Genomic DNA, 11211 nt, shown 5'->3' with positions numbered 1-11211 from the left:
CATAACCATTGCATAATATGTTACTAAGAAAACTGAAAAAATTAGAAAATTTAGAAAATATTTAAAACATGATGGTGAATATTTCTTCTGAGTTTAAGTAACAGTTAACAGTATAATGATCAACTAGTGAAAGATAGCTTTAAGAAAACGGCAAGCACATGAAAACTTTCTAAGAAAAAAGTTTGGACAGCATAATTTACTGACTAAATAAAAGCTGAGCAGAGAAATCTGTACTGAGTAGAGAAAGAAAGTCTACTGGATTTCAGGAATACAAATTAAACATTATGACTATGTTTTTTTCAAATGAATAGGTAAGAAGCATTAATTAAACTGTTTAAAAATAAATTAGAAACACATGCAGACATGCTGTCTCTCCCTGGAGGGAGGTAGATGGAATAACAAGTGTCTGCCACCTTGAATTTGCCAACAAATCCATACAATAGGCAGAAATAAGCTCCACATTTTATTTTACTGCTCAGTGATTTAATGTTTTATAATTCAATTCTTTGTCTTTTGCTGGACTTCTTCTTCAATAACAAGGATGCTGTATTCCACAGTGCCTCTTTTTTCCAGCTAAAATACATATTAAAAAAGAAACATCAGATTAGCTTCAAAGATTAGGCATGTAAGAAACATAATGACATAAAAAACTGAAATATATCGAAACACAATGAGTTAATAGAATGGCTACTTTCTGCCTTCAAGCAGAGCTGTAAAAAGTGAAACAAATCTTTGTGCCGTTCCTGTGCAAATCATAATCAATATCTTTAATTTTTAAAGTGTACTTAGGTTTTTGGGGTGATTTGTTGTTGACATTTTATCTGTTTTAGCATGAGTAAATAAAAGGACAGTGTTCTTGATGAGGTGCTTCCTCCTGGCTCTGGAAACAATTCTGCTGTACTAAGTTGCTAGAAAATTCAGTAGGTGCAAGAATAATGAAACCATATTGATGCACACCTAAAGCACCAAGTTAGATTTGCTCATATCTTTGGCTGTCAGTAGACTTGAAGTTTAATCTAATTGTTATTCTGAGGTGATTATTGGTATCCCAAAGTATTATGATAAAACAATGTATTTAATTTATTGAAAAGATAAGTGAAAGAAACCAAACCAAATACAAGCAAGAGCATAGTATAATAGTGTGTTTCTCCTCTCTTAGGAGGCAGAAAATTTATATTAACCAACATGGAAGCTGAGTTTAAGTCTTCACGTAAACGGAAGGGGAAAGCACATAAAATTTTTTCTTTTATGACAGAAGGTGAATTAACCATGACTTCAAGTCCCAAAGTATTTATGGGGATGAGTGGAAGGACACACAGTTCAGAGGATTTTTCTGAATATTTTGTTTTGTTTTATTCATGGAATTTAAATCAAGTATTTTCCACTGCAGCTGTGTGAATCTCACTAGTATTTATATTGACCTTTTAATTGTTATAAAATCATGTATTTTGGTACAATTATCATTAACTTGCAAGCAATAACCTTTTACATGTTTAAAGTGGTTGCAGTTCTTGTTATTATAGACCACTTTCAGTGCTGCTCATTTGGTATGCTGTGTTTTTAACACAAATGTAATCCGCTCTGCATTTTCCATTTAAAATGCATAAGGCAAAGTGCATCATAACAGGATGTAACTACGTATTAATCAAATTAGCACAACACTTCAAAGGCCCTGGCTTTTTACTAGGCTACTGTTAGACCACAATTCATGATGGAAAGCAACAGTATAATGAAAGGCTTGGCAAGGAAGCTGTTTATTTTCTTTCCAGAAAGATATATTGTGGGTTAATTTTCATGATGGGAAAAAATGTGGAGGAAAAGTAACAGTAAGCATTAAGCTAAAGCACAATAAATGGAATTTAAAATACTACTGTGGGTTTGCTATTGACAAGCATAAATGTAGTAATTAGTTGATGACACAACAGAGCTCAAACGACCTATTGTTTAATTATTCAAACTTCATGATCCAAACAAAGAAATGTCAGATTATTCAATATTCACATTGTGAAACAGGAACAGCTGGGAGGGTTCTTCCCTCATCATACATTTAACTTACTATGTAAATATAAAGCCCTTCAGATAATTCTTTTTAACTACTTTTTCTCAACAATTTCAAGTATATAATACCTATTTTTGGTTTAGGATAATTTTAAATTTTGTTTCAGAATATGAAATAAGATGCTGTGTCATACTGACTCCTGCATGGAATAGTCATAATTTAGGAAACCCGGTGTAAAATACTTACAGTATACTGCAGAAAAGCACCCGCAATTTCAAAGAAATAGTGTCTACATTGCTCTCTTTGCAATGTAGTGTAATGGCTTATTATGAAATGTAAAAATGGTTCTCCTGCTTGAATGTATATTCTAACATCGTTAGAGTTCCAGATAAAATTAAAATTATTTATGCTAAAGTTTGGAATGAATTTTAAATTTCTTCATATGTATTTGTCCCATTAACCCATTTCCATTTTCTTCATTTATGTTTTTGGGCTGCAGGGTAGTTTGGAATTCAGTCATCCACTCTTTTGTTACTCATTTATTTATGCAAAATTTTATGCATGCAAGCTATTAATGTTGTTTTCTAAATCAGTATGTAGTCATTACACCCACTGCTGTTTTCTATTTATTCCCAGTAAATAAAGGAAATAATACTCCATCCTCTCATTTATGTTTTTTACAACATATAAGTCTTTATGGCCATATCTCTGTTTTCATTATTGTAGTGCATTAATAATAACAAAGTCTGTATGAGCACCTTTTTGGAGATGCTGAAAATGACTGAAATTTGTCCTACGGAAACCTGCTTTGACATACTTGATTTGACATGCACACAGGCTCTTGCTAGAGAAAATCGCTGAGGAAATGTTATTTTAAGTTATGATGGTAATGCTTCCAAAAGGAAGATTGAAGCTGACAGGATAAGTCTTTAGGAACCTTTCAATTACAAAAGAATGCAGTCAGTGCAAATTCAGAAACTGTTCAGAGATTAAAAGTATTAAAAAGGGAATCTACCTCTAAGAGTGCATACATTCCTTTTATGTGACATCTATACAGGAGACACAGTACCTATATGAGAATTTTAAAAATGATAACAGAAAGTTGTATTAGTTATCCTTCTATAGTGAATCTGAGTATTAGGTAACATAGATTTCAAATTATATTGGAATCATATAATCCAAATAATCATATTTTTCTTAATAGCCAATTTAAGTTATTTTTTGAAGAGGAAACTTAGTATTTAAATAAATCTTCTGCAATTTGCTAAACAAAAAGTAAAAACCTACTGAACTGGAACCCTAAATCAACTACATTAATAGTCCTTAATGTTTCATGGTTTAATGTGATATTTTTAATGCTTATAATTTTGGGATATTTTGGTTAGCTTATTTCTCTTTTCTGCTTGGGAGAAGATAGATTACTGACAAAAATACTACACACAATGACAAAGATGATTGCAGTCACATAAAAAGTAGCTGTTGATATTGACTGTAAAAGGAGAACTGTGCGCGCACACACATGCAAATATTTCCTTTGACTATAAAAATGTCAACAATTCAAATCACTCCACGAGACTTCATTATACCTGAAGAGCTGCTGTCCAGAAATCTGATACACACTTATTGGAGTATTTACATTTAGTTCTGACTCTGTGATGTGTTGTACAAGAAATACTTTCATCTGAAAATTTCCAGCTAATTTTTAGTTTCAGTTTTAGCTTAACCTTACTGGTTAAGTTACTTTTTTGTGTCATGTCCCCCACAATGACTTCACAGAAACTGCCTATGTATTGTCTAACAGTATCTTGTTTTCATTGTGAATGGCCAGGATCAAATATGAGGATAAATTTTTATCTTAATCATGAAAAACTCTCACCACAGAGATGGCTGGATAGAAATGCTTATTTAAAGAAAGAGAAATTTTAGATGAGAGGACCTATAATGTGATTTAGCTATCTCTTTGCGCCATTCTCTGTAGTAAAGTATTCCCATGTTCCCTCTAGATGAGATTTAGACCATTCAAATCACATCTCTAAAGAGTCTTTTTCATACCTGACAGACCTTGAAACATGAGAATATATCTTTTTTTCTCAGTTTTTTTTTCTTTTACTTCTAGGTTGAATTTTAGAATAGCATCAAATTGATATTTCTTATCAAAATAGGAAGAGGATAATTTTTTTTCTGTTGCAAACTGTGAATATTATTCAAACACATAAGATTAAGCTGTAATAACTTGCAGGACATCTTGATGTGTTCAGTATAACAATCCTTCAAGAAAGAAAAAGTAATTCTGAATATTTGGCTTCTTTCTAAAAAATTTCTTTACTAGAAGTCCAGTGAAATTTTAGGTAAATAAAGTTTATGGGACAATAAATGCAGTACTTTGAAATTTCTGCCATAGAGAAATTCAGCTCTGGTTTCTGGAATGGGAACAGAGGAATCATATGTCTGTACCTCTCTCAAGAAGAAGGGGACTATCCAGTCACTGCTTCACAAAAGGTAAAAGTCATGTTTATATGGAGAACACATGTATTAAAATTTATCTAGGAAATCAGCTTGCCTGAGTTGGGTTTTTAGAGCACTGAATTTCCTCCTACACCAACACCACAAGGACTGAGAACATCAAATCAGGGAACTGATACATGAGGGTGCAGAACAATTTCAGCAGTGCTTGCTGTTCTGGTAGGAGAGAACACTGTTTTTAAAACTGTTTGTCTCTCATATCACTATTTAGGCAGTATAGCTCAGAAAACTGAAGGTACAGCATCTCAGGGAGAATTATATCACTTTAGCAGAAGGTAGAAACATTTAAAAATCAATTTAAAAGGAGGGGAACAGTGCTGGTAGTGAACAGAGTGCTTTTTATAGGAAAGACCACCCGGTGGTGAGAAAAACACTATTGTATTTTATTTATATAATTTTCCTTCAGAAATATATCTAGAAGATCTCTTCCAAAACCAAGAAGTAGAATATGTAGTGAGAATTCAGATATCTCTCCAAGAGAAGCTCTCATCCAGGAAAAGTCTTTTTTAGATTCTTCAATTGAAATCTTTAAACTTTTGAAATTCTTACTGAATCATGACCATTTTCTCATCATATTTATTTTCATTTCCCTCTTGATTAATTTAATTCCTCTCTGAAATGATAGTCTTGGGTAAAATTCTTCTGCCTTTATTTATATATAAAATTAAAGCATCCTATGTTTCAAAGATATTTATTATTCATTTCATCATAGGATAAAAGCAAATAATCTCACCCCATCCCACAGGAAATTTTCCAAACACATACATCTAGCTTGCGTTACATGTTAGGTGCACATATATTTGGTTTATTTATTACATTTATTGTTCTTTTTTAAAATAGCTCAAAAAATTAAATTATTAAATTAATAAAAGAGGAGCCTTCAGGACTTTAAAAAAATCTTTACTTAGGGTACACCACATGTATGCAGGAAATTGCACTATTTATTTTTACACTACAAACCACTCAATTTCAAGTATTAGAGATAGAGTTAAGAATAAATAAACGAATTTAAAATAAAATTCCTCATGTCACTGAAGTTTTATTACCCTAGGCTTGGAATTATCTCAGATGCCAGACAGCTACCCTTCAAATATTCACACAATTTGCCATGTAGAAGCAGCATACTTATCCAATTCTTCTTCAATCTTTAGGCTTGTAGACCTCCATAAAATCAAGCCAAATCTAATGGTTATGTTCCAAAATAAACAAAGAGTTGACATCCAACTACTTTTTTAGTATGTACAATTTTTAAGAATATCTGCTCAAGACATAAACTGAGAAGGATAAAGCCAAGATTCATTTCCAAACATTAACTCACATTTCTGTGGCAACTTTTCAACACTTCACTCATGCTAAAACTTTATGAAGTTTAATCTAAACCTGTAACTATATCAAATTCTCTTGCTAGCACATGTGATTTTTACTTCTTCTTTAGCTGATTATTCAGAATGCGAGATTTTTTTTGTATGTGCTTGTGTAAAAGTGTGTTAACATCTCTTCACCCTAAATATGTCAAAATGGGACTTCTTTTATTAAATTTATAGATTTTACAAGGGAATCATCTGTCCTTTATACATGTCTTCTCAAATCTGTGTATGGTATGAAAGTATGAAGGATATCCATTAAAACGGAGCATACAGTTTTTTAGAGTTTGGTGAATGCAGAGAAAACCCTCCTATTATAGCCAGTTTGACACTTTGAGGTTCACTGAGCAGCAAATGTTGTTCTCTTCTGTTTTGTGATGGCTGAAAAGAAAATACTGATTTACTTGCTTTGCATGTGAACTTTTAGTCATAAAATGAACAGAAGATAAAATACAGTCAGGTACTGAAACCTTTGTTCAACAAAGTCAAAAAGGCTTTTTAAAAGAATTGTTTTGCTAATATTTTTCAGTAAAACGAAGTATTCTTTCAGTGAAGAAATTTGTCTGTTTAAAACTTTAGTAGGGCTTTTGGCATCAAAGTTTTCTGTTTTTAAATGGTATCAAAATGTCTATTTTCACAAATATTTTACTATTTTTAAAATGGTATCAAAGCTATTGGAAATGATGCTAGGACATCCAATAATTACAATGTTTTTCTTTTAGCCCTAACTGAATCTAATGTTTATCTTTTGATATCTCTCTGTTGTTTTTTTCTTCCAACCAAGACATGTTGCCATCCATCTGTAGAAGCCAGTTGCTGGCCCTGAAGATTTACTAATGTGGATGCTGTTCTCTTCATTGTTCTCCCCTGGGCTGTGATATGACAGGTACCTGAGGTTGGATCCGTCTCATGTCTGGGAGCAAGCTTTGAAAAAATTCCCTGTGCACTTTCCCTGCTTTATTCACACTATATAATGAGATGTTTGCTACTTCTTTCTTGCTTTCAGTCCTGGTAGAGCAGGAGGGTACTGGCAATATAACTAGAAGTCCTGCTTGTGAGATTTCAAACCCAACTCCCAGATCAGAATGCTTAGATAATGTCTGGTGTCCATCTAAAATGAAATGAATCTCCTAAAGTTTTGGTTAGTTGGTTAGTTTGGATTACTGTGAGTACATATGTGCTGTTGTCAGTTAATATCCTACTTAGGTAAAGTTTACTTAATAGAAAAAAGCTCTAATTATATACAGCTGTATACCAGTAATATTTTTGTAGAGAGCTTTTTGCATACAGGAAGATATAAATTAAATGAACAAGACATGACCTAAGACAATACATAACTGTTTCCTTAGTTCCAAAAATGCATTTATTGATTTTGTTTTCACATGGTCAGAATAATACAAACATTTGTCAGCTGCATCCTTCAGCACTCAGCCCATGCAGAGCTATTAAAAGTTACCCTTATAGATCCCACCACAAATAAAGTGCTGTTGCAGTACATACTATTATGTCCTTTCTTCAGATATACAAATAAATATAGTCTTCACTGAGTAGTATTAGCTGTGTTAGAATACTTCAGTTGCCATTGGTACCAATAGGCATGATAATACTTTTGGGATGAATTATGTATTAATTGTTTTATTGAAAAATGGAGATGAACTTTATTTATGGCCGGATTTCTCTAAAAGGGTTACAAGGGTTGCGCTTCTATTGTGCGCACCAGGTTTTCAAATCAATATTTATACATTTTCTGCAATGCTAATGCAACCCTATCCATTTGTTAAAATAAACAATAAAACCTGACCTATTTACAGTGCTCTATATATGTTACACCATCTACTCTATAAACATCACTGTAAAGAATTAACACTCTGGTTTCAGTGATGTAATTTATCAAATATGCAATCTGAAAATCCAACATCCTGTTGTATGGTGCTATCATGTATGTAGCTCTCTAAAGTGATGTGGAGGACTGTATGAGAATGGGATACAGGACTACACAAGTTAATTGCTCTCCATCAAAATTTGGAAACTTATTGGAAAATTGAAAATCCAGACTTAGGTTCAAGGATCAGGCCTCTTTCTCTGCTAATGTCCAGAAAAAGTAGCCCTTTTGAATCCAAATTTATACCTTCTGAAGATATAATTCATGTCTTTGAGAATATATCTCCATTCTAAATTGCTAGATTTCTTAATACTCTTCCCATCACTCCTCAACTTTGACCCTGTAGAATCACTACCTACTGAAAGGAGTGGGGCTTTTAGCCCACATGGCTCATTCATCTTTAAATCTTTTCTTCGATCTTCTTTCCTTTTTAAAACCAGGAGTGCTGACAACTGCACTGAGTGTTAGCTGAGTGAGTAGCCTTAATTTATCTTATTAGAATCTGAGCCCCAACCACCAACCTCATTTCACCTCAGACCCTTTCCCCACATTTATTAAAAATGACTTATGTTCCTCTCAGATAATTTGCATAGAAAAGATATGTCAAGTGCTTAAGTGCGGCGGATCCTGAATTCAATAAACCCGTATCAAAATTTTCACTATCTCATAACATTAAACATTAATTTTACATATATAATGAGTAAAGTCCTTATATTATAAATAAGAACTCCAAGTAGCTATATTGAGAAATTTCATTTTGCACAATGTGAGACTATGTAGGTGCATGGTACTGAGATTTACTGATTCTTCTGTCATGTTTTGGTGCAAAATAGGAGAAATTGCACTGACCACAACTAAATCTAGAGCAGATTTTGATTGATATATTTGTAATAATAAACCAAATATTTGAGAATATTTAACAGGACCAGTTACAATTTTAAAAATAGGTGCATAATTGTCTCATAGGCCATGCATTTCATATCTCCTTATTCTTAAAGGATATTTAAATTTGTAATTTTACAAAAATTAATTGTTTAATTTTGCACCAGTAGAACCTATACCAATGTATTCCTTTTTGTTTAAGTCAATGTCAATCTCACTTCAACATGTAGTGTTGGTTTCTATTTTCAGGGATGTTTTTAAAGGAAGAAAAAACTGGAAATTGAAACACGGTCATCAGAATCCAAAAGTAAGTGTTTATGCTCAAAATATGTCTTTGTGATAGGCAAGACTCAGCTTCATCCTACTTCAGTTCCTGCAAGTCGTTCTAAGGTAGTTTTGCTTTCTTCTACAGTCATCAGAGAAATAAAATGGATATGCCTGGACAGATATTCATATTTCATAATGTCAGTGTCAAATTTACATGGATAGATTGCTCTTCAGATGCTGGAATCCCCCCACTGACTATGAAAGAGCGCATACAGATATTTTATACTGATTATATCAGCTTAAGATAACTAAAACTGGGTGATGAATCCAGGCCTAAACCACCTGAATATTGAAACTACTTGGGAGTTTTAGGCTCTTACTATTCCAATAGAAGAATTATGCTTGCTGTCACTGATGGAACAATAACCAATAATGCAAGAATGCACTAAAGATGGCTTATGAAACATACAATATTTCCATTATAATAGTCCAAGTCTGTAAGTGCAGACATGGCTGATGCCATCTATACAGCAGGTTTAGCTCTAAGGTGAACATGTAGAGCTCCCTGAAAGTCCAGAGGAAGTTGGCTGCTTCACCTGAGGAATGTCAAGAAGCAGACCCAGTTCTGCAATAGCACCATCTTTTATGGCCTAAACAAGTAAAGGCAGATTCAAGATAAGAGTCATATTGAAGGAGAAGTCTTGCTTACAGATACTGAATATCACTATTCCTTTGATAAACAAAAGTCACTAATAAGGATTTGATGAAAAGTAAAGAGTTTTTATATGTACATAGGCATAATTTCCCTTATAAATGAAGGAAAAAAAATTTGCTTTTTCTTCTTGAATATTAAATATGTTACTTGAGGAAAAACCCCTATCCTCAGATGTAAGCTTAGTGGCCAACATTTTGAAAGTATGAGGCAAATAAACAACAAAACCAAGTTTTAATAATCCCTTTAGTTCCCATTGCTCTGGTTTTACCTTTTTCTTTTTTTTCAGTTTTACCTTTTTCTTTTTTTTTTCCAAGATAGCATTCAATCTTCTGGCTAGAGTTAAATTCAAAGATGCATTTAAGATTAATTATTAGGCAAGTAAAGTGCTTAACTTTTTTTGAACTGATTGCTGATAAAAAGCCTTTCAATATCACTTAGTATGCACTCTAAACACTCGATGGGCAGAAGATACAAGTGCTCCCTCACCATAATGAGAAGAGGCTGGCTGTGCTCTGAAGTTGCTGTCCCACAGGCTACAGTTGACAAGATCCCTGTATTATCTGTTCTGCAAGTGGAGCACTCATACTTATCATTACAGGAGCTATCACTGTTACTTTTCCTCATATCATATTTAAGGAGCCTTCTTAAGCTGTCTGCTTCTTCCTGCAATTCATATGTGATGTTAAACATGGATATTTGTACTCACAATTGACATAGCTGAAATACAGAAAGAGAAATTATTTGTACTGTTTGCCAACACAATAATTTTGTGATTCGCTGAGCAGTACCATCATCAGGTTTCATACCCTTATTTATATAACCCTTTATATACCCTTATTTATATTTATAAGTTTATATAACTATATATAAACTTATATAGTTAGCCACATTTGGAACAGACCATCATGAAAAAAAAAAAAAAAGAAAACCCACCAAAAATATGTACATGAAAAATGGAGGAAAAGAATCACAAGAGTACCCATCAGTCTTTGCACTTCCTGTGATGTGAATTCTCTAGTAATATGAAATGGAATTATGCTGGTTAAGATACATTTAATAATACCATTCTCAGAATAGTTTCAAGAAAAACCAGAATAAGTGTGAATGAAAGAGTAGGGCTGTCTGTGTTATTCAGGACTTTGTATTACATTTATGATCCTTGCTGGTATTTTCAAACCATTTGAATTAACACAGAAATACAGATGTGTCTAGGCAAATGTAATTATGTATAAAAAAAATCTCAAAAGTTAAATATTCTATCTCTTACAGTTTCTCTAAAGACACTTGTGAAGCACTTATCTAAAATGCTCTTTACTCATCTGAAATATGTTTTTTATCAATGGAATTGCTCAAAAATTAGAAAACTGGCAAATCATTCTGTGTAAGTCTAGAGAGTTCATAATTTTCACTTTATTTGATAACTTAGATAAGAATGATGAATGTATGAAGAGTTTATTCATTAATCAGCATTCCAACCTTTTTTGAGGACTGTTTAGCTTCTTATTTTCCTTGTATTTTTCTTCTACCTTCCTCCCTCTATTTTTGAAAAGTGTTTTTTTTTCTTAAATACATTTTGTCA

The sequence above is a fragment of the Melozone crissalis genome, unplaced genomic scaffold, assembly GCF_028551555.1.
Source record: "Melozone crissalis strain CALT ecotype California unplaced genomic scaffold, PUWL_Pcris_2 ptg000005l_1, whole genome shotgun sequence".
Classification (NCBI taxonomy): domain Eukaryota; kingdom Metazoa; phylum Chordata; class Aves; order Passeriformes; family Passerellidae; genus Melozone; species Melozone crissalis.
The sequence above is the reverse complement of the archived record's forward strand: the minus strand, read 5'-3'. Positions refer to the sequence as shown.